The sequence below is a fragment of the Lonchura striata genome, chromosome 12, assembly GCF_046129695.1.
Source record: "Lonchura striata isolate bLonStr1 chromosome 12, bLonStr1.mat, whole genome shotgun sequence".
NCBI lineage: Eukaryota > Metazoa > Chordata > Aves > Passeriformes > Estrildidae > Lonchura > Lonchura striata.
The window spans coordinates 6,028,477-6,049,688 of record NC_134614.1 but is presented as its reverse complement, the minus strand read 5'-3'; the positions used below and the strand labels follow the sequence as shown (position 1 = coordinate 6,049,688).

At 41.6% G+C, this 21,212-nt stretch overlaps 1 protein-coding gene across 9 annotated transcripts in view; it reads left to right on the top strand.

The window, feature by feature from the left end:
* ATP2B2 (ATPase plasma membrane Ca2+ transporting 2) overlaps nucleotides 1-21,212 on the top strand; it is a 396,907-nt gene that overhangs the window by 80,058 nt on the left and 295,637 nt on the right. For 8 of the 9 annotated variants that reach the window (XM_021530473.3, XM_031505904.2, XM_077786067.1 and 5 more), the window contains exon 2: nucleotides 21,159-21,210. The exons of the other annotated variant lie outside the window; for it this stretch is intronic. The gene's annotated coding sequence lies outside the window, so the exon portion shown is untranslated. The remainder of the gene's footprint in view (nucleotides 1-21,158; nucleotides 21,211-21,212) is intronic. 9 annotated transcript variants of the gene reach the window in all.

Genomic DNA, 21,212 nt, shown 5'->3' with positions numbered 1-21,212 from the left:
GCCGTGTGCAGAAATTGAAGGCAACCCCTGGGTAGTTCTCCAGGTTGTCCCAGGCCTGGCTCGTGCTCCACCACTTCTCCTGAAGTCCCAACCTTGGCTCCTGCTCGTGCAGACCCTTGCAGCTGTTTTGGAACAAGGATGGGCTGTGTGTGTCTCTCTGTGTGTGTGTGTGTGTGTGTGTGTGTGTGTGTGTGTGTGTGTGTGTGTGTGTGAAAGGCACTGCCCAACTTTTTACCTTGCCTCATCGAAACTAAAAAATGAGTGGGGTCAGAAGGGCCTGTCTGTCATTTGTTGCTCCGTACAGGGGTTGTCGTCATGGCAAAATTCAAACTGAAAAATTCTTGGCCAGCCCAATAGCTTGGTGTCAGTGCACAGCTGGGGTGGTTATTGCTGTATGCTGACAGCAGTTTAGTAGCTGATTTTTTGGCTACTGAGAGATTTGGCTTACGTTACTGTGCCGTTTCATTCTGCTTTGGAAGTCAATTATCCAAACTGTCACACAGCTGGAGAGGGGCCGGGGCCACTGGAGCCAGAGCTGCCTGGAATAATTTAGCTCAGGTGAACCTTAAACCCCATGGCTTGAAGAAGACAGGGAACACCAATTTTATTCTGTGTGGGGGTGCAATGATTTAACAATTCATGGCAGAAACAAAGCAAAGGCTTTTCCCAGGCACTGGGAAAAATGATGCAGGGCTCCAAGTTCACCTCCCCCTGCTCCTTTGCTGTGACTCTCCTGCTCAGTAGGTTCCTTTGCCAAAGCCATTTACTGCCTGGCATTCCCTCTCCCACATGTTGTCCTGGTGGTCCATGTGAATGACAAAGGTCTTGTGTTTCATGGGTCCATTTGGAAGCCTAACTGATGTAAAAGCAAATCTGAACAGAGTGAAATCCACCCAAATACCTCCAACAGTCTCTCTTCACTCCTGCTGTTATATCAATGCACTGTTGCCTCAAAACACATTTTTATTTAGCTTACAACTAAGTTTAATATTTTCCCTCAGAGAGTAGGGGATTGGTTGTTCCATGTGAGTAATCCCACAGCATTGCCATTTCATTTTCCTAGCAGTTGTGTAACAGCCAAGGTATTGTGACATTTATAATCAGCAAGAATTCAGATCTGCTTTAGGGCACTGGGCTCTTTTTTCTCCCCCTGAGTAAAGTAAGGTGGTTTTTTTCTTCACTACATTTTCTCTGAATTTTGGAAGAGAGGAAGCATTAATGTTTGAGAACGTACACTCATTTTTTTTTCAGCATAAAGCACTGTTTGAAAAACATGAAACAGGTTACAGCAATGAGATATCTTCTTGTTCATGGATGAGAAACTGTTCTCCCCCAGATTGTGCTTTTTGATGGAGAAGATCATCTAAGGCTTTTTGATGTTCAGCACAGCACATCTTCATCCAACAAGTGAGGTACTTCTTCTTGCTGTCAAATTATTTTGGCTGATCAAACTTCCCTGGGCCTTGGAGCTGTGTGACAGTTGCTGCAGTGAGAGGGATGCTGCCCATGGAGAGGAAGCTGCTGTCAAACTTGGAAGAGAAAGGATTCTGGCAGGATAATTGGACCATGAAGTTCAGGAATGATGGTGCTGGAGAAACAGAAGGGGAATTTTCAAAAATTGTATTTTGGCCTTTATCACCACAAGAGTGTGAAGGAAAAAAAATTGCTTTCCACCCACCAAGTGTGGCATCCTGGTAGCAGAGAGTTTGTCAGCAAGGCAAGGAAATGTTCATGCAATCCTGCTGAACAGTGTGCTTGGCATGGCAAGAAATGCCAAAAACGTGACACTTGTGGCACAGCTTTGTGGAGCCAGCACAGGGTGGTAGTAATGAAGTCATCCCAAGCAGATGTTTCTCTATATATGCTTGCATTTTTTTTTTTTATAATTAACCCATTCCTGAAAGTTAGAGGTAAATAAAAGGAGCCATCCCATTATTAATTTAAAAATAAACTTTTAAATCAGATTTTTTTGGTGTTCCATTATGTCTTTTTTAATGGCAGTATGATGGGTTAATCAATTTATGTGTTCTAGAAAGGGTTTCTAGTTTGAATCACTAAAAGTAGCATGTTTTGGTTTTAATTTTAAAATTATTTCAGTGCCATTAAAGGGTTTGAGGGAAAAACATCAATTATTTACTCAATCATATATTTCTCGAGTTCAATTATGTTCTCTCATCATAGATTTTGTTCTGCCCAGGTCTGGCTTGAGACTGGAAAATACAAGTCATTGGATAATAAAGCCACTTCCAGTGCCTTTAGCTGAATTCTCAACAAAACATGACATTTATGATACTATTTCTCTCATAAAAAATGTTCAACTATTCAGTCCTTTTCTTTCTCCAGTCTACCAGCCCCTTTCTTCTCCTTTCTTCTCCTTTCTTCCTTCTCCTTTCTTTCTCCTCCTTTCTTCTCATTCTCTGAAGTAGGATTTTGCCAGAGAACCAACAGAGCTGCAGCAGATTCATCTTGGTGGGACTGAAGTTGCAGGTCAAATGTATGAATCAGACACCTAAACCCAGGAATGTGCTCCAGGATGATGCCTAGAGAATATTTATATCTGTATTTATCACAGCTACTTGTGCAAGTGTTGGTCAATAACACACAGATTCCAGCTCATTTTATCTCAGGTTTGATGCCAAACTAGCAAAGGAAAATGTTCTTGCTCCTCTCCCCTTTCTTTCTCTTTTCCCTTCATTGAAAATGTTGGCCACAATGATGAAGATGTCACCCCACAGGCTGTACCTGCAGCACGGTGCTCTGCACCACCAGCAGCTCTCTATTATTAGACAATAATTGAACTGAAGATATAACTGTGGGTCATTTCCATACATTAGATATATTTAAAAGCATATACTTATTTAATTTGCATAATTAATACTTATACAAAATTCTCCTTTTCTGAGCTCAAGTGTGTTGAATGTTAATGGAGCTGCATTTGCAGGATCCTGAGGGAGATGAGAACTGGGGCCTGCTTGCTTTGATTTGTTGTGGAGCAAAACCCTCCAGCAAAAGCCTTTGACTTCCTGTGTGTCACTGTTAAAACCCTGCAGGAAAAATACATTTTTCTAAGCCAGCAAGCTTCATTTCTAGAGCCTGTCCTGTTGGGATGCTTGTGAAGTCAGACCAGGAGCTGGGTTCTGCATACTTTAAAGTGTGATAGAGAAAATCTTAATTGTTACTTTATTAAAATCTTAGCTGCTAAAACTCTTCCAAAAAATGATGCTAGTGTAAAACATTTCCCAAATTTTCTCCAGGCTTTGAAAAATACTTAAATTTTCCTTCTTGTAAGACCTAATGTGAGAAACTGGCATCTGGCTTTGAAATTGTCAGTGTATAGTACACTCCTAATGAGGCAGGAGTTTGTTTTGTATTTTAAAAGGTGATTGTGGTGCTTAAAAAAAAAAAAAAAAGGTTCTTTTCTTCATTAGATGACAGAAAGTCTCCCAGCAAGATATTTTTGGTATAATCTCTTAAGTAATTGATGTGTCCTCAATTAGTGTGTAAGTAACACAGCCATCAAGTCACCATACCAGCAGAATTTTAAAATGATGTTAAATGGCATTAGAAAAAATATTTACCCTCTTTCCTCAGGAATCTTTTATAAATAAATAATGAGCACTGTAAGTACTGAATGTTACTGGTGGGCAAAGCACTAAATTTTACTTTGCCTATAAATGTTGCTTTGTGATCTGCAGATGTCCATCAGAGATCTCTTTGGTAAAAAATCTCCTTAGTGAGACATGGAAGAATGTAAAGTAGAGGGAAGCAGAAGAACCAGTTTTGGTTTTGATTTGTAAAATACAGGTACAACCCTCCATCAGGTGGATGGCACAAAAAACATTATTGCAGGAGTTCTCTGCACTGTCTTTCATGTATCAGCCTTGCTTCATTATAAACAATGCCATTTATCCTCCAGAAAATGGAAGTTAACAAAGCATTGAACAAAGCTGTGGGAGCTGCAATAGCAGGGGCTGAAGGCAATAGTTGAGGCCTTGCTCCTTTTCTATGATAAATTAGTCTGAGGAACGTTCCCTTGGGTGTGGAAGGTTTTACAAACCCTTACAAAAGAAGTGCCTCTTCCTGGGAAGTTCCTAAGATCTGAGAAGGGACTCCAAATACAGACACTTGTGTTTTTCTGGTGGATCTTGTCTCTTGAAGTATCCTGATTCATGTCCACAGGGAGTCTGTGTCCTTAAAACAGGACTTGGGCTGGACCTGGCACAGGTTTTGTGCCTTGCCCAGAGGGATTTTAGTTCCCTTTTGGATCCAGCCTCCAGCTCTTTCTTTCCACAGCTTTAGTGACTTTTTCCTTGAGACCAGGGGGGCTGGGAGGAGAAGGGTTAATGTGCTGGGGCGGTGTTACAGACACATGCCCCGATTGTAGGTGCTGTTATGAGAGTAAGGCTGAGCTGTGATGAATTAGGTAATTCCCTCTCACACGAGAAGGGGAATGAGTTCTTAATAGCAGAGAACTGGAAGGCAAGCTTATTTAACAGGAGGCAGAGGGAAAACAGGCTCCCAGAAAGGCCCTGTCAGATTCCTTGGCTTGTCACAGTTTTCTGAAGGTGGGAGGCAGGTGAGAGCCTGATTGAGAAGCTTTTCATGAACTTAACCACAGCTGAGAAAGTTGAATCATGGCATTCCACCCTCCTCGTGGCTCTGGCTCTCTGACCTCACCTTACTTTTAAAGACAAATCATTATTGATCCACCAGAATCCTTCTCAGACATTATTTCATGTCCCCCTGATAAGGAACTCCTCATAGGGGGATTGTTCTGCATTGATTTATAAACCATTGCAGATCACATGGACCTGCACGTGTTCCTGCTTCTTTGGCAGTGGAGAAGGTGGTTGGATGTGGGAGAAATCCCTAACTGATGTGTTTCTCCTCAGGAAAGTGGCAAGGAAAAGTTGCTTCCTTTGTAAATTCTGATGTACTGTTATTGGAATGGGCCCTGGGGAGTAATACAGATGTGGCAGAAGTGCTGGAGGGGACAGGACAGAAAAAGCTTTTAAAAGCTGACTGGTAGCCTTGTTTTTGTATTATTTGGTGTGACAAACTTTTTCTTCGGCCATTTCTTAGGAAGAAATGAGTCTCAGAAGAACGGCAAGTAAAAGTCGGGAAAAATCTTTTGCAGTTCTCTTTTTGCCCTCTATTTCAGCCCTTCAAAACTTCAAGTTTATTTTTATTCCTACTTGGGACTCCCTGTGCAAAGCTGGTGACTCCTGCCTACTGGGGCCTTGCTCTTGTATTCCTTCTTTTGAAAGCTCAGTAGCCCCTGTAGAAAATGCATCTTCTTTGTCTTCTGCATGGTTTGTACATTTTTAGGTGCTGGCACAGTATAATTAAAATTGAAGAAGGTAGGGAAGGCATTTAGAAACAGTAATTACTGGTATGCCAGTAACAAAATTAGTGGGAAGTGAGTGTGAAAAGGTAAATCATCCTTCCGTGGGCAGCTTTAGTAGATGTCTGTGCCTATGGGCTTAAAATGTTATGTTTGAGCTGCAGGACCACAGATGTACCTGTATCTGCCACCAGTGATAAAAAGTCTCCTAATCTCTGTGAGGGAGTTAGACCTTTCCTTAGCATATTAAATACTCATAAATTAATTGATCACACATTGATATGCTGGTGCTTATCATGCAAGCCCAGTGTGGGTGGTGTCATCACAAGAGGTGTGGGCCATGAAAGCATCTGTGAAGGTTTGCTCTGGGCTCCCAGCACCAGAACCCTTCAGCTGTGCTGAATATGATGAGCCTCCCTTGCTTGTGCAGCCTTAAGCCTGCAGGGCTGTTTGAACAGTTTTGGCAGAACTTGGTTTTCCAGGATCAAAGAAACCTGAGCCAAAGCTTAGCTCTGCTCTGGCTGCTGGTTCTGCAGCACTGCAAAGGAAAACAAATAATACTCAGTTTGCTTTCAGGCTCTGTAAACCTGCCTGTTGGAGCTGAGTTTCAAAATCAGTTTATAGTCAAGTAGTGTAGGAAAATATGTGAAGGTTTTTTTGCCTTTTGTTGTTGTTTGTTATTGTTTTAAAGGAAGATGTTGAACATTGTCCACTTGGTTTTCTTTCTTCCTTTTATTTTTTTTTGTTTCGTTTAAATGGAGCTGCTTGGATCTCTGCCAGTTGTGTTAAGATAAGTGCGTAGGTCGTTACTGTGTCCTGATCATTCAGCTTTGGCAATCAAATCTTCAGAACTCAAAAATGACTATTTTTAATTCAAAAAAGCTTCCAACTAGTGTTAGTAAACTATGTGTTTAAATGTACATTTAGGTTCTAAAAACCTTTATAAAGACATAAAATGCTCTGCAAATGCTATGTACTTGAGTTTTGAAGGCAATGCAAGTCTTGACTGCCACAATGCTCCCACTCCAGGGTGAGTCCAGCCCGTGTTCCTTGGGAAAAACTCTCCAGGCAGGTGGAGCAGCGTTTTGAGAAACGAGAGCTGCAAACACGTTCCAGCCAAATTCTGATTGTGTGAAATCAGATTGTACACAGAAAAGCTTCAAACCCTGAGAATTATCTGATCAGCATAACAAAATCTTGGGAGCTGCTGCTCATTTTGCCTCTTTATGCTGTTGGAACCAGAGCTGACATGAACTTTGTTTGCACTGAATGATCCAAAGGGAAATATTGGATTCTGACCCTGCAATGAATTTTGCATGGGCTCATTACCATTGAGACAGATGGGATACATTAGAGTTTCCATTTCTTGTTTCACTGGAGAAATAAATGGTAGCTTTTTTAATCGTTTATGTTCATGAAGCACTTGATTTTTATTGCAATTCAGTGAGGTTTGAAAGCTGCCATTGAAATGAAAACAACAACAAAAAAAAAAGGCAAGTGATTGTAAAGCTGAAAGAAGATTTTAACAATATTCAGCCCAGATTATCTAAGATAATGTTTAATTTTGCCATTTCCCTTTCCCTGTTCAGCAACTTTTGCCAGGAGCTCATGCTACTACTTTGTCTTTGGTCTGTGTGCAAACCACCCAGGTTTTGTGTCCCTCTGTGTGCGAGGGCAGTGATACATGCAAAAGTTGGTATTCCAAAAGGAATTCTGAGATTTCAGGTGCTCTCCTCCTTCCTTTGTCTTCTTCCCTTCCTAAAAAATTCCCTTGTGCAGCAGTGGGTGGCAAGGTGAGTCACCTGCTGGTGGTGTGGCAGCTGCTGTTGGTGGCAGTGCTGTGTATTGCTGATTGCTCCATTGTGGTGCTGAGCACTCCTGAGCAGGGGGCTGCAGGCACTCAGCAGAGCCTGCATCTCATCCAGACCTCCCAACGGGCACATCAGCCCTCCTTTGTTCCCTGGGTTTGATTTAAACCTCTCTGCTGTGCACTAAAGGTGCAGCAGGAACAATAACTGGAGTGAATCGGCTCGTAAAGCTGAAGAGTATTGATCTGTGTCCTAAAGAATTAGAAATTAGTGGCTTGGAGAACAGTTTGCTGCTCTGAGAATCCCTGCTTTGTCTTCATGTGCAGTGTTAAAGTCTTGCCATGATAAATTATGGTTTCCTTCCACAGCTCCTGCCACGAGGCTGCAGCCAGGTGGGGGTCGGTCTCTTCTCCCAAATAACAAGTGATAGAACAAGGGGAAATGACCTCACATTGCACCAGGGGAGGTTTCTGTTGGATATCAGGAAAGATTTCTGCACTGAAAGGGCAGCCAGGCACTGGAACAGGCTGCCAGGGCTGTGGTCGGATCATCCATCATTCCATCAAGCCGTGTGGATGTGGCACTTGGGGACACGGCTGCATTAACAGGTGGATTCAACAACCTTGGGAGTGTTTCCCAACAATTCTATGGATCCTGTTGGTTTCTCGTCCCAAATCTCCATGTGTAGAAAAGTCCGAATATTCATTTCTACACTCTCTCAGTGAACAGTTCCTGTCACAAATATCAGGTGTTGAGGAAGCTGTGCTGCCACTCGAGTGAGAGCTTTTGTGTCCATTGTCACAACTCATGTTCCACTGAGGGTAAAAATCTGGGGGCTGGGTTTGGTTATATTATATTCACATAGGTTCTAAAAACACAACATATTGTAATGAGAGATAAAATGCATCTTCAGATGCTCCAGAACAGTTTATTCTGACTATAAACTTGCTCTCTGAGAAGGCAACTTTTATAATTACATCACACAAATTAGATATGTGGACTGTAAGGAAGCAGACTTCATTTAAGAAAAAAGAATAAAAGGAGGAATCCTTTTTTCACTTCTAATGCAAAATGTCTGCTTCATACAGAGTATTCCTCTGTGACAGGATCTTGTTGTAGGATACTACAATAAAATCCACATTTTCCATTTGGCAGAAATGAGTATGGGTCACTCTGGATATCCCTGAAAGCTTTTTATTTTGCTAGTTTAAGGGAATGAAAGCAAGTAAATGAAAAGATGAAGACCAAGCCTGCTTTAAAGCTGGTTACTGATTTGAAATGGTCATTTTGAGACAGTTGAAAATGGACTCACTTGAAAACCCCAAACAATCACCTTTTCCTCTGCTCATCCAAAAATTGGCCATTTTGTCCATTTATGAGTGAAGCTCAATCTCAAGCAGTGAGAGTAAGAGGTGAGAGTGGAGTATAGCATGACAAAATGTCCACTATTAGGCTAAACATGTAAGTACCTAAAATGGGAATAGAGAAATTTTAAATGAAGTTAATGCATCCTTGCTTTGAAATGTGGGGCATTCTGTTGTGTGTAACGCTGGTGAGAAATCCGATATGCTCTTTTTGGCCTGTGGAAATAAGACTGATAAAAATATGCCTTTGTGTCGGAATACCTGGGTCCCCTTGTTAACCCTTTTACTCCTTAAACTCATGTTGGAGATTTATCTGGAGACATGTGTCCTCAGTGTGAGATAATCAAACTGTCTGACAGAAATGTTTTGAGTCTAATGGTTGAATGGACTATGATTAGTTTGGTCCCCTGTGGATGGAAAACTATATGGCCTTTCATATGTTGGAAATATATCCAGCCTTTCTCAGAAGCATATATTTAGTGTGCCACTATAAATGTATCAAATAGTAAATATAATGTGCTATTCATATGAGAAATATTTTGGGGAATATGTTCTTTGGAGCCCTTGGCACTTAACACAATATAGGAGGTTCTGTTTGGGAGTGAGATTTACTGCTAAGGGAGCAAGTAATTATGAAAGTCTGCTAAGATTGAAAATACTAAAAATTTTGTTGCTTTTTGCCATGGCAATTTGTACTTATGGTTTTCCCTTAAACAAATTGAGCAGTTTTGTGCTTTTCTGTTTGTGGTTTTGGGTTTTTCTTTTAAAGTTGTACCCCAAAACCAAACAGAGAAGTTGCCAGGAGACCTAATTGGACTCTTCCAGTCCCCGAAGGAGCCCACAGGGAAGATGGAGGGAGTCTTTATAGAAGGGTTGGAGGCACAGGGCACAGGGAATGGCTCCCACTGACAGAGGGCAGGGATGGATGGGATATTGGCAATCAGGAATTCTTCCCAGTGAGGGTGGGCAGGCCCTGGCACAGGTGCCCAGCAGAGCAGCTGTGGCTGCCCCTGGATCCCTGGCAGTGCCCAAGGCCAGGCTGGACAGGGCTTGGAGCATCCTGGGACAGGGGAAGGTGTCCCTGCCATGGCAGGGGGTGGGGCTTGTTGGAACTTGGTGATTTTTAAGGTCCTTTCCAACCCAACCGTTTCTATGATTCCATCCTGCTGGACATATTCTCTGAGGACAGATTGTGGCTATTGGGTGCTGCTGTTTGGCCTGGCTCTGGGAGCAGAAGCCACCAGCAGCATCCTGCTCTTGGCAGCTTTTATTTTGTGAGACTGGTCCCAGCCAAGGATGAGGCACAGAGATATTTCCCAGCTCCCAGATGGAAATGCTAGCGGAGTTACAGAGGAGTAAATGACTTTTGGTGGAAGTGAAGGAGGGCTGTGCCTTGTTTTTCAGCTGTGGACTGCAGTGGTGTCACAGCTGCCTGGAAAAGCAGCTCGTTGGGGTCTCTTTGCAGCCAGAAATGGCCTTTCTGGGAGTGCTGCAGGAGTCTGAGGAGTCATCTTCAGTTCAGGCAGTAAATCAAGCCAGACTGCAAAACATAACCAAACCTTGCTTGTGTTGCACATTCCAAGGATTAGAGGTGCCTGGGAGTGGGGCTTTTCCCAGGGCTCATTAACTGAAGGAATGGTGACAGCAGTGGGCAAATTGTTGTCTGGAGGGATCCATGTGGGGAAGCCTGGGATAATAACGATGCCATTATTTATAAATAATGGCTAATGCCCAGTCATACCAACATAAGCAGCTTTTGCAGGGGTTCTAGGCTGAGTTTTCATGACAATTCTTGGTTCCAGTTTGTTTCACTTGCTGCAAGCCTGATGTATTTCTAGCTTTGCCTGCAGTTGCTGAAAAATAGTTCTGATGGTTTGCCAGCTTGTATTTGTTGTCTTATTTCTCCATCTTGTGAAGACTAATAGTGAAATTTTATGTTGGTTTGCAGCTTCTTTAATTTGGCATGTGGGTGCTTGTTGTGTAAAGTTAAATATTTGCCATCAAGGGGAATTTGCAGTAATCTTCAAGCATTTTCATAATTTAATCATCACTGATAAATTTCTCTGAGCACCCTGTGCAGGCCTTTCTAAGATCCTATGAATGCTGAAGCCTCTGAGGATCTGGATCTTGATGGTCTCAAATGAGGGCCAAAAATCCCTCAAAAATGTAATATGCCACTTACAATTCTTTATCACATCTCACAATGTGATATATCTGCATTTATTCTGTGAATGACACATTTTACCAAAAAAGGTTATTCAAGGCCTCTAAATCACTTTATGAGTAGCATTTTTGCATGTATTTGCATTTAATATCTCTAATCTCTGGTACAACAGAAATAATGTTACATTTTCTGTGGTTGATGGCAGGGGTTTTATTCCCTTGGATCTCTCTTCCATTTTTCTCTTGTCAACATGCATGTTTTATCAGATCAAGAAGACAAATATATATTACAGAGTTAGAACATTTAAAACAGGATCATTTTAAGCCTGCATCTTCTCAAGCACTTGTTCATGTGGTTGGAAATTATCTCAAACAGTGGCTTATGCTGCTATATACCCTAAACTAGAGTTTTCTCTGCACAGAAAGGCATCCACTAAACCCCAAGATCTCCAATCCATAGCAAGGAATACTAGGGTTTCTTCCTCTTCACAGAAAGACAATCAATAAAACCAAGACTCTCTAATCCATAGTAGTATGGTAACTTTTTTTTTTTAACCAAGATGTTGTACAGAGGTACAAAAAAGCCTTGTCGGAGGAACTTTAAGCTGAAATGTCTTTTAATGGTTGTGAAAATAGTGGTGACTGATTATGAAAGTCTGTTGAGATTGAAAATATTACAAATTTTGTGGGTTTTTTGCCATGGAAGTTTGTACTTACAGTTTTCTCTTAAATGACATGAGCAGTTCTGAGTTCTTCTGTTTGTGGTTTTGGGTTTTGTGTGTGTGTTTGTGTGGTTTTTTCCCCCCTTATCTATAATAAGGGAACTTTTCTTTGAAACTGAGACATTTTACAGAGGTAAAAACCCCTTGTCGGAGGAAATTTAAACTGAAATATATCTTAATGGTTTTGAAAATAGTGGTGCCTGATGGGTATCTTGAGATAAGATGATTTTTGGGAAAATCTAAGGTAGAATAATCATCTTTTGTACTACTACCCTAAGGGATAAATTTGTTTTTTCCCATTTTACTCTCTTTCTCAGTATAGCAAACCCCCAGCAGAGGGGAAGAAGTAGCACAGTTGTCCTACTTTTGGCTGCTGGGACACATTGGGAAGAGCAGCAGAGAGCAGGATGTGTTCTGGGGGCAGCCAGGGAGGAGCTGGGGTGGGATGGAAGGAGCTGCAGCGACACTGCTCCTGCTGCCAGGAGCTGCCAGCGGCAGCTGCCGGGTGCCCAGGGGGGATCCTGCCAGTGCCACCACCCTGGGCAGAGCTGAGATGTCACCTGAGATGTCACCAGGAGAGCCCAGCTCACCCAGGCAGAGCTTTCCTGGCGCTGGGGGTGGGTGGATTCCTGCTGGAGCCTGGAGAGCTGTCAGGGCTGCCTTTTCGGACAATGGTGTGGGGGGAAAGCTGTGCAGGAGACAGGAGAAGGCTCCAGAGCTGAGGAATGGTTTAAAATACTTCCCCTGGGCTGGAAGAGCCCTGCTCTGCCTTTAGACAGGTTCCAATCACCTGCTTGTAAAGGGAGGGTTTGGTGCTGTGCTCCAGGGAATTTTTAGGACAAGGGATGGAGGCACAGGACCCAGGGAATGGCTTCCTACTGCTAGAGGACAGGGATGGATGGGATATTGGGAATTAGGAATTCTTCCCAGTTAGGGTGGGCAGGCCCTAACTTTTATTTCCTAATCTTGCAGGAAATATTTTGACACAATTTAAAATCCCAGTAGCAAACATATTTTTCCAAACAGCTCTTGTAAGCATTTTTTCACAGGTCCATCCACTAAAGGTAAAAGGAATAGTTCAGGAATGGAGGCACCTGTCAACCACCAGGAAGTTTTTTCACTGGCGTCTCATTATATTTGAATTGAAAAAAATGTCCTCATTGCTTTTGAATCAAAAGAATTCACTTTGTACCACTTCTGGATGTGCCATGGAAATAATTTCAGTATGTTATTTAATCAGAGAAAATTTAAATTAACCTTTTTTATTTAACTTGTGGAACTAACTGGACTATCCTGGTAAGATACCTTGCAATAGTTCAAGTTGTAACAGTGTAATTGATAACAATTTGTAATGAATAATTAATGGGTGCGCTTACTATAAGTGATGGGGAAACCAGCTATCACTACTACATTGAACTTAGTTTGGGAAAATGTTGGAAAGCATCTTTGCATTAATCACCTTGCCTGGCAGTACTGTCACCATACTTTGCTGATGCTTTGGAAGATCTTAATAGAGAAAATGAATGAATCTGCAGATAAAACTATGTTAGAAAAGCAGTTTAACCATAGCTGTGTGACCAGGGAGGTGTTACACCCTTTCCCAGATCCAGGATGTTTGGGTACACTTGTACCCACCCTGAAGGAAGGGATATGGATAAAATAAAAAGCAGAAGTGTTAAAGCTTTGTGGGAAATGCTGAGTATGCTGCTCATTCTCTGAATTCCCAGTGAGATGCTCATGGTTGTGGTAGGGATCTGCCTGCCTGGCAAACTGCTGTAATCTGTATTTTTATAGCTCCTCTCCTGTGAGAGGGTGCTTAGCTGAGCTGCAGGTCAGCCCTTGGCAGGCCCTGCCCATGGATGTGACCTTTCTCCTGCAGGATGCACGCCCTGCTGCCCTGCAAAACGAGATGGGGGCACAGCCAGAGCCCTGCTGCCTTTTGGGCTCGACTCAAAGCGAACTCACAGCTGTCTCTGGTGCTTCAGGGAGATTTTCTCTTGAATGAAGTTATTTTCCTGTGTGCATCACCTGAGAGTGATGAAGGAGTAGAAAGAAGCACAAAGAAAGAAAATTCCTGTTGTTTTTTAGCACCTGAAAAAGTACCAGCACAACCCCAAGTCCCTGATGGCACGGCCCGTGCAGCTGGGATCGCGAATGGCCGCGTGAGCTTGGGCTGGAACAGAGAGCAGAGAAAGAGCTGAAACCCTTCTCTCTGCATTTCTGAAAAGGTTAACAGCCTCACTGCCGCTGTGGGGTTAATTTAAGGCTGATTCATCTTTCTTACACGAAGCCTTGCAGCTCTGCAAGCTTTTGAGGTGTGGCCAAGTTCAGCACCTAAGCACACACTGAACTGTGGTGTTAAAACTCAGTGCAGCCCTTTTTACAAGAAAAAGGCTGCAGGAATTTTCCTTCCTGTGTACACAGCAACATTCCTTTGTTGCAGTGTCATAAATGTATTTACAGTGAACTGTAGGTAACCCAAATTTTCAATAGATTATTTGTTTTTTTCCTTGGGAGGGGACGTGAGTGATGTATTGCTCAGCAAATTGAAGCTTCTGAAGAAATGTACTTTGATCAGCATCATTCAGGGAGGGTAACTTCTTTCCCCCTCATTAATTCTCTCTTAAATGTGGATTTTAATGAAAAACCTTGAGAAATGCTTTTGGCTTTTTTTTTTTCTTTTGCCTTCAGTCGGTCATTTATATTCTGCACAGACTAGAATAGTGCTGTGGGGGGAGCACTTAAATAGGGAGAAGATATTTGTCATCTGTCACACTCTGAAATTAAACTTTTGATATCGAGTTATTGCCTTAGAAATAACTTCAAAAAATTTACATGCAGAGAAAAGTACATGGTGGGGGAAGCTGTTGAACCAGTTATTGCATAACACTGTGTTAAATCCTCTGTCACTGAGCAGCCTTTAAAAATATTTCTTCATGAATAAATTAAAAAACCACATTCATACAATACACATTTCTATGACCACTTACGTGGATTTTTTTTAACAAAATCACAGAGAGGAGGCTGAGATTTCCAGACCTGCTGCAGAGATTTCTAATTAGAAATTGATATCAAGTTTTGTTCAGTGCTTTGAAAATTCTTGTAGTACATTTGCATATATTACGGAGAGAATGGGGCCATGTTCATTAGAAAGTTGAGGAATTAAAGCTCATCAGTACCACTGGCAAGTGATACAGGAAGGAAATTGGGAGAAATATTTGCTATTTCATAATGGCTATAGTGGAAAGAGTGTTTGGACCCTGGCATGATCTTTCTGCTTTTTGGGAAGATGTTGAAGGGTTATAAATGAGTTGAAACAGCTTCTCCACGGGGTTGGGATATTGGAACTGTTCTTGGCTGCTGAGTTTAAGACCACTGAGAGAGAGTGATGGACTCCTCCTTCCCAGAGACAGTTTTGTTTCAAAGTGTTGCCTAAAAGCAAATACCTGTTGGTGTCTCTGCTCACTAAACCTGTGATTTACTGGGACAAGTGAGCAATTTGTATTTTTGGCTAAATCAAGTTCTTCGCTTTGTGGTTTTGCTCATCCCCCAGGAGGAGCCTCTGCCATGGTGCTGGAGGCTTGGAGGCACTGCTGTTCCCAAAGCAGGGCACAGAAATCCCATTTCCTGGGACTCTGCAGGGACAGATCTCCTGTCAGCAGCAGGGACAGCAGAGAGGAATCGCTCCTGGGAATGCTGGAAAAGCAGCAGTTTGTTAGTTCTTGACTCCTGCTTTCAGATATAGGAAAAGTTGTGGTTTTCCATAATAACCCCCCTGGTTTTCAAACATGATTTATGTTTTTTCAGATTTTATAAGATGATTTGGTTTTGAATCAGTTTTCATGGGGTGTTTATTGCACAGCCTTAAACTGTCCAAAAGTGTTATTGGATCCCTGAACTGATCTCTGGGAGAAAACATTCACTTATATTGAATACAGCTGTAAAGCTCTGTAGCACAGAGTTATCTGAGGATTCTTCTGGCCCGGATAATCTCCTAAAGTCAGAAAGCCAAATTATTAAAGGAATTGGCAATAACTGTAGTTTATGAAGAGCTGGTAAATACAGACTGTGAAGGAGTTTGCAGATAAGCTGGGTCATAATTGTATCAAATTCTTTGATAGTCAAGTTCTGCTACAAATCCAGACCCATTTGTTAGAAATAAAAGGGAATATTTAGAAAATATATGTCTAATATGACTGAGAGAAAGCTATTACTGTGCCTTTTGAACTACTGCATTTCTTATAACCGAAACAATTTCAGAAGAACAAAAAGTCCCATCTCCTGGGATATGAGCAGTGTGCAGGCAAACGACGGCTGGACATCACCCAGAGTCCTCTGAAATACATAGCTTTGATTCCAGCATGTAAAATCTTAAATCCCTGTTTCATAATTTATTTTGAAGCTGAATACCTCTAGGGAACAAAATGTTTATTGTCTGAAAGACCCTTACATATTTCTTTTTTTCCTGTTCAAAATCTGTAATAGATGGCCTTAGGATAAAATAGATACACCAGCAGATCTTAAGCCACTAACTGCACCAAAGGCAAAGTGCAGATCAACATCTAAATCACCCTGTACCTAAAGACATTTGAACCAAATTTGTCTGGATATATTGTATGATTTTGGTAGAGTTGCTCATTCATGTATTTTACATTAACATACAGAATAATCATTGTACGAAATATTTGAGGATTGAAGTTTGTGAAGTTTCTTAGGTGATGAATACCTTTTTTTGTCATTAGAATTCTGCACGTCTAAAATAAAGAGAAGGTAAAGAAATAAAGAAAGAGGGGGAAAACCCCACCAAAAAGAAAACCCCAATCCCAAAATTGTTTTGCCCCTTTCCTCCAGCAGAGTAACACTTTCATTGGCCAAAGCTCCCCAGAGAAAGTCCCCAGCACATTGGGAAGTGTCCGTCAGGACTCCTGTGTGCCAGAGGCACTGCTGGGACATTGCACAGGAACACTTTTATCTTCAGCTCTGCTGTTCCCTCGCTCCCACCAGCTCAGGCCATTGGTGGAAGGAGGGCATCAGTCACCTCAGGTCTGCAAACAGAACACATGGGATGATATTAAATAACCATCCTGAACTTCCATGACCAAGCAGGAAAGCTGTGTTGTCTGTTTGGTGCTTGCAACCCTTTTCTAGCTCCAAGAGTGACTCAAGGTGCCTGGGATACCACTTTTATTTTAATGTCAGTAAGTCTGATAAAAGGTTTGCATATTCCAAAGTCTGAGTGCTGTGGGGCAGTATTTGCATCTCCCATTTTCTGTGAGGACTTGACTGAGAATCAGAAGAGCCCTTCAGAAGAACATCTTTGACTCATTGGATAGAACAATCACTTGCTGATTTTCAGTTCTCCACCCGATGAGAGCTGACAGTGGATGTGGCAAAGCCCCTGAGAAGCTTTGCTGCCTGTCTGTGACAAAAAGAGCTGCCATGATGGCTGTCAGGTTTGTTTTGTAGTGAAGTAATTACAGACACTGAGATCCTGGGAACTATAGGGAGCACGAGATGCATCCCACACTGGGAGATAAACTTGGAATAATGCACGTATGAAAGGTGGGAGCAGTTGAAGGTGTGGTAGAGGTGTGTACCACTATTGCAGGGGGGTTTAGGGAAAGACAAAGCCCTCAAAATGACCATTTAATTTAAAAGCAGTGCTTTCTCCTCCTTCCATGCATCATTTGTGATGCGTTTTCCAAGTATCACTGTGGTTTCTCTCCTGTAGTCCTGTCTCTGGCTTTCAACCCTTGTGATTTCATTTCTCCACTAGCTTGAATTGCACCTGGACAATTCATGATGGGCTTTTTTGCTAATGTCACACTCATTCCATCTTCAAACATGAGCAAACTTTGTCCTGGAATGCCAGGGCCAAGTGGAGCAGGGTTTTGAGGTCTCTTCCACTGCACAGGATGGAAGCATGGCCAGCAGGACACTTTTCCTCCTGGAGATGTCTTAACACAGCTAACTTTTATTTATTCTTACTTCACCCAAAGCTCTGCAACCTTTTATACTAACAAAAGTGCTATGCTTTATTCAAAATCTCCATCCATGCTCATTTCAATAAATTCAATTTGTTTTGTTTATCTTAAGAAGTACTGTACAGCAGCAGCATTTGAGGATGTTTAGAAAATAGAAATTCAGTGGTGATGCAGTAAAAATGTTACTGGAGTTTGCTGTAAATTGAAAAACACAGCAAAACTGACCAAGCTACAGTTTTAATTTTGGCTTTGTACAGTGTCATGCTAAATACATTATGCTTACTAAAATTTAACAAAATCATACAGATCTTATGGTGACCATTCTCAATATTTATATGTGTCGATGAATGACATCTTTTTCAGCTGTACCCTCATGAATTTGTGCACCAGGATAAGGATCTATCATTCCAGCCTTTGCAAATCCCATCTTAGGTATCTTTTGTGAGCAGAATAGTCTGTGTTGGAAGGGGCCTTTAAGACCATCCAGATCCAGCCTCCTTCCAGGGGCAGGGACACCTTCTTTGTCCACTGGCTGAAAAGGTGCAAATCAAATAAAGGAAATAATGGAAAATCTTAACTATCTGACTGCAAGGGTGCACATACTGAGTAGTGGAAAATCCTGCAAGTGGAAAAGCTCTTTTTAGGTGTTGGAATAATTGTACATTGCTTGAAACACGCCTAGAACAGTTTAAACAGTTATTAAAGAGTGTTACCAGATTTTATCACTTCAGTCATGCATATAGATCAGTGATCCCTGAGCAGCACTGCAAAACGTGTGAATGAGGTGCACTTGCTAAAAATAAACCTACTGAGTGCTGCTCCTAATTGCCACAGAATCCTGGGGAAATGATCCCATTTCAGCAGCACAAAATTGACTTAAAATGTTTGACTGCAGCATTACACGTGGGTTCTCAAGAGATGATAAAATATTTGCTAGACCTTGGTCATCAGCATTTAAAAAATAAAGCAAACAATCACCATCAGATTCTCCTTGGAGCTGTTGTAGCTCTGTTCTTGTCTCACTTTGGGTTCTGGTTGAGTGAAAACGCCTGGCAGGGTTGCAGCTCTGGGCTGGGAAAGGCTGGAACTGCTGTGCCTTACCTTGTATGTGCTGTGTTTACCTTGTAAGCCACTTCAGCAGCCCCACATATAAAGAGAAATAGCTCTGAATTTGTTTTTAAAGTAAATAAAACGTTCTCAGGATGTTTGGCAGCAGCTGAGCATCCCAAAGTTGATTGACAGACAGAAAAATTATCCTTTTGTTTCCCTCCCCTTTTAGAATTTTCTTTTAATACTTAATCAAGTTTCCCCCATGACCTTGTACCCCAAAGAAAATTTATTTTCCTGTTCATAGGAAATGGGTTTGTTGATGAAGTGCCCACCATTACCACCTATGTGACTCTTCCAGATTTTGGTATATTGGAAAAATGGGAACTCATCTATTTTGTTATAATTTTGTTACACATTTTTGTTATAATTCCATCTTCACTTTGGAAAGGTGAAACCTTTCCCTCATCAAAACCAGTCTTAAAAATCACTAAGATTCTTTTCTTTCTAGCAAATTCTTTGATTATCCATTTCTTTATGGTTATTCATATTTTTAGGCAGCTGCAGCAAATGACTGATTTGCAGGCACTCTGAATTTCTGCTCCAGCAAGGGTTTAAGCTATTTAGGGAAATGAATGAAGCACACAGGTTTTTATTTAACTATAAATTTTGTATGACTTTAATTTTTTTCATGAGTGACTGGCTTTCTTACATCAAACTCCTTCACAGGGAATTTTACAGCAATAGGCAGTGCCTTTGACAGCTATAATTTTCTACAACTCTGGGAAAGCCAGATGAAAGAATAAATAAATAAATATTGATCTGACTGAGGTTTAAGTAATCCCTGATTAAAGTAAAAATGCATTTTAAAAGTAGCATTGATTACTCCTAGACTCCAGTTTTATTATCCTTCCCAGGCTGAAAATGTTGAGTCTTTACAGAGTCAGAGAAATATATTGAGAATACCGATGAGACATTTATTTTAATCTATCACCCCAGTGTTTGAGCACTTTAATGTTATCCTCTGAATTTATACTCAAAATCAATCTCACAGAAGTGGGACAAATTTACTGCTGAGGCAAAGGGAGGCAGGAGGTTTACGGACACACCTATGCTGCTGGGCACAAACAGATTTTACAACTTAGGCCTCCAAGGGTAGGTGTTGGAACTGGGATTTAGCCAGAACAGAGGCAAGTGTTCCCATCCCTGACTGCATTGAGTCCTGCTGGGAGTCCCCTTCTCACTCATTTAATTGTTTTTGTACCATTTCCGTCCCCTCTGGCACAGATGTTCTGACTTGCTGTACTCCAGAGCCTTGGCATTTTGGGTGTTTCCCCCTGCTGTGTCTCCTTGTTTGCTGTTTGATTCCTGGAGTCACCTGCTGGTTTTGGGACTGGGATCCAGTAGAGGGATTGCATTGTCAGCTCCTGGAGAAGATGGACTTGCTGTTTGCTCAGCTCCAGCACTGTGTGTGCAATTCAGAGTGAGAGAGCTCTGGTTTTGAGCTGTTTGCATGTATTCCCACAATGGGGAATCTCTGGAATAAATGTGCTGAGGAGATGTTGGTAGCCCAGGTAGTGGAACAAGATGTTTGGCTTGGAACTCCTGCAAGCACTTCTGTCAGCTTAGGATGGGAGGGAGGTATTTTTATCACTTGTAGTGCTTACATGGCACTTCAATCAAGTGGGTTAGTTTTTTTTTTTTTTTTTTTTTTTTTTTTGGCCAGATTTCAATTTAATTCATGATGTATCACCTCCCTAAGTCAGCTTTGGCTCTTAGAGAAGTCACGTTGTCCTTTTAATTTCTGGCCGAGCAGTTGCGCAGCCAGTGACTCCGGGAATTCCTTTTTGGCTCTTAATAGCACAAGGTCCATTCTGTGTGTGCATCCTCTGAGGTGCTCTGAAGTGCTTTGAGGAGTTAGGAGAGAAGCTGCTGTTGAATGCCCGTGTCCTGAAGCTCTGGGAGAGCTGGCACTGCTGTGTTCCTGCAGCAACCTGCTGGTTCAGGAGACATTCCCCGAGCAGCGTGAGGGGCTGTGCTGCACTGATTGCTTGGCAAGTTGTGTCGTGATGAATGTGCTGCACACAGGATTCTGTCTCTGCTGATGTGAAATTACCCCCAGAAGGGGTTGAAATAGATTCCTTGTTGAAAATTTCATCCTGGCATTAGATTTGTGACACCTGATTGCTTGTTCTGATGTAATTCTTGGAAGAGATGTTTGCTTTCACCTCCAACAGGAAGGGAGGAAAACTTACATGTGCCCTGATTTATGCTTGTATTTATTTAGTAAATGTTTTCCCTTCAAGGTATTTTATTCTGAGAAAAATTGAGGTCATCAGTTTTGTTGAATACTTGTAGACCTGAATGCTACTACAAAAGAATTATAAATGGCAACAAGTATGATAGTGTGCATTGTTAGTTGGAGTTTTCTGGAATTAGGCAATATTAAATTCTTCAGTTCTATTGGAAGGTGTGTAATATTTTATTTTTTGAAGGTATATTATACTTCATTTTTTTAAGAGTCACTTTTAAATTTTCTGTTATGGAATAACACAAAAGAGATGAGCTTAATTTTATCAATTGTGCAATAAACACATTTGGGTTTAAATGAAACCAGCTGCTTCTCAATGATTGAACTGCCTTTGTCTTTGATTTTACATTCATTATAACCATTATTATTTAAATTTCCAAAACATAAACTGTTTTTTTCTTTTTTTTTTAATCAGGTCTTGCATTCTGTGACACAAAGATCTCATCGCCTGGTGCGCTATGTTCATGGT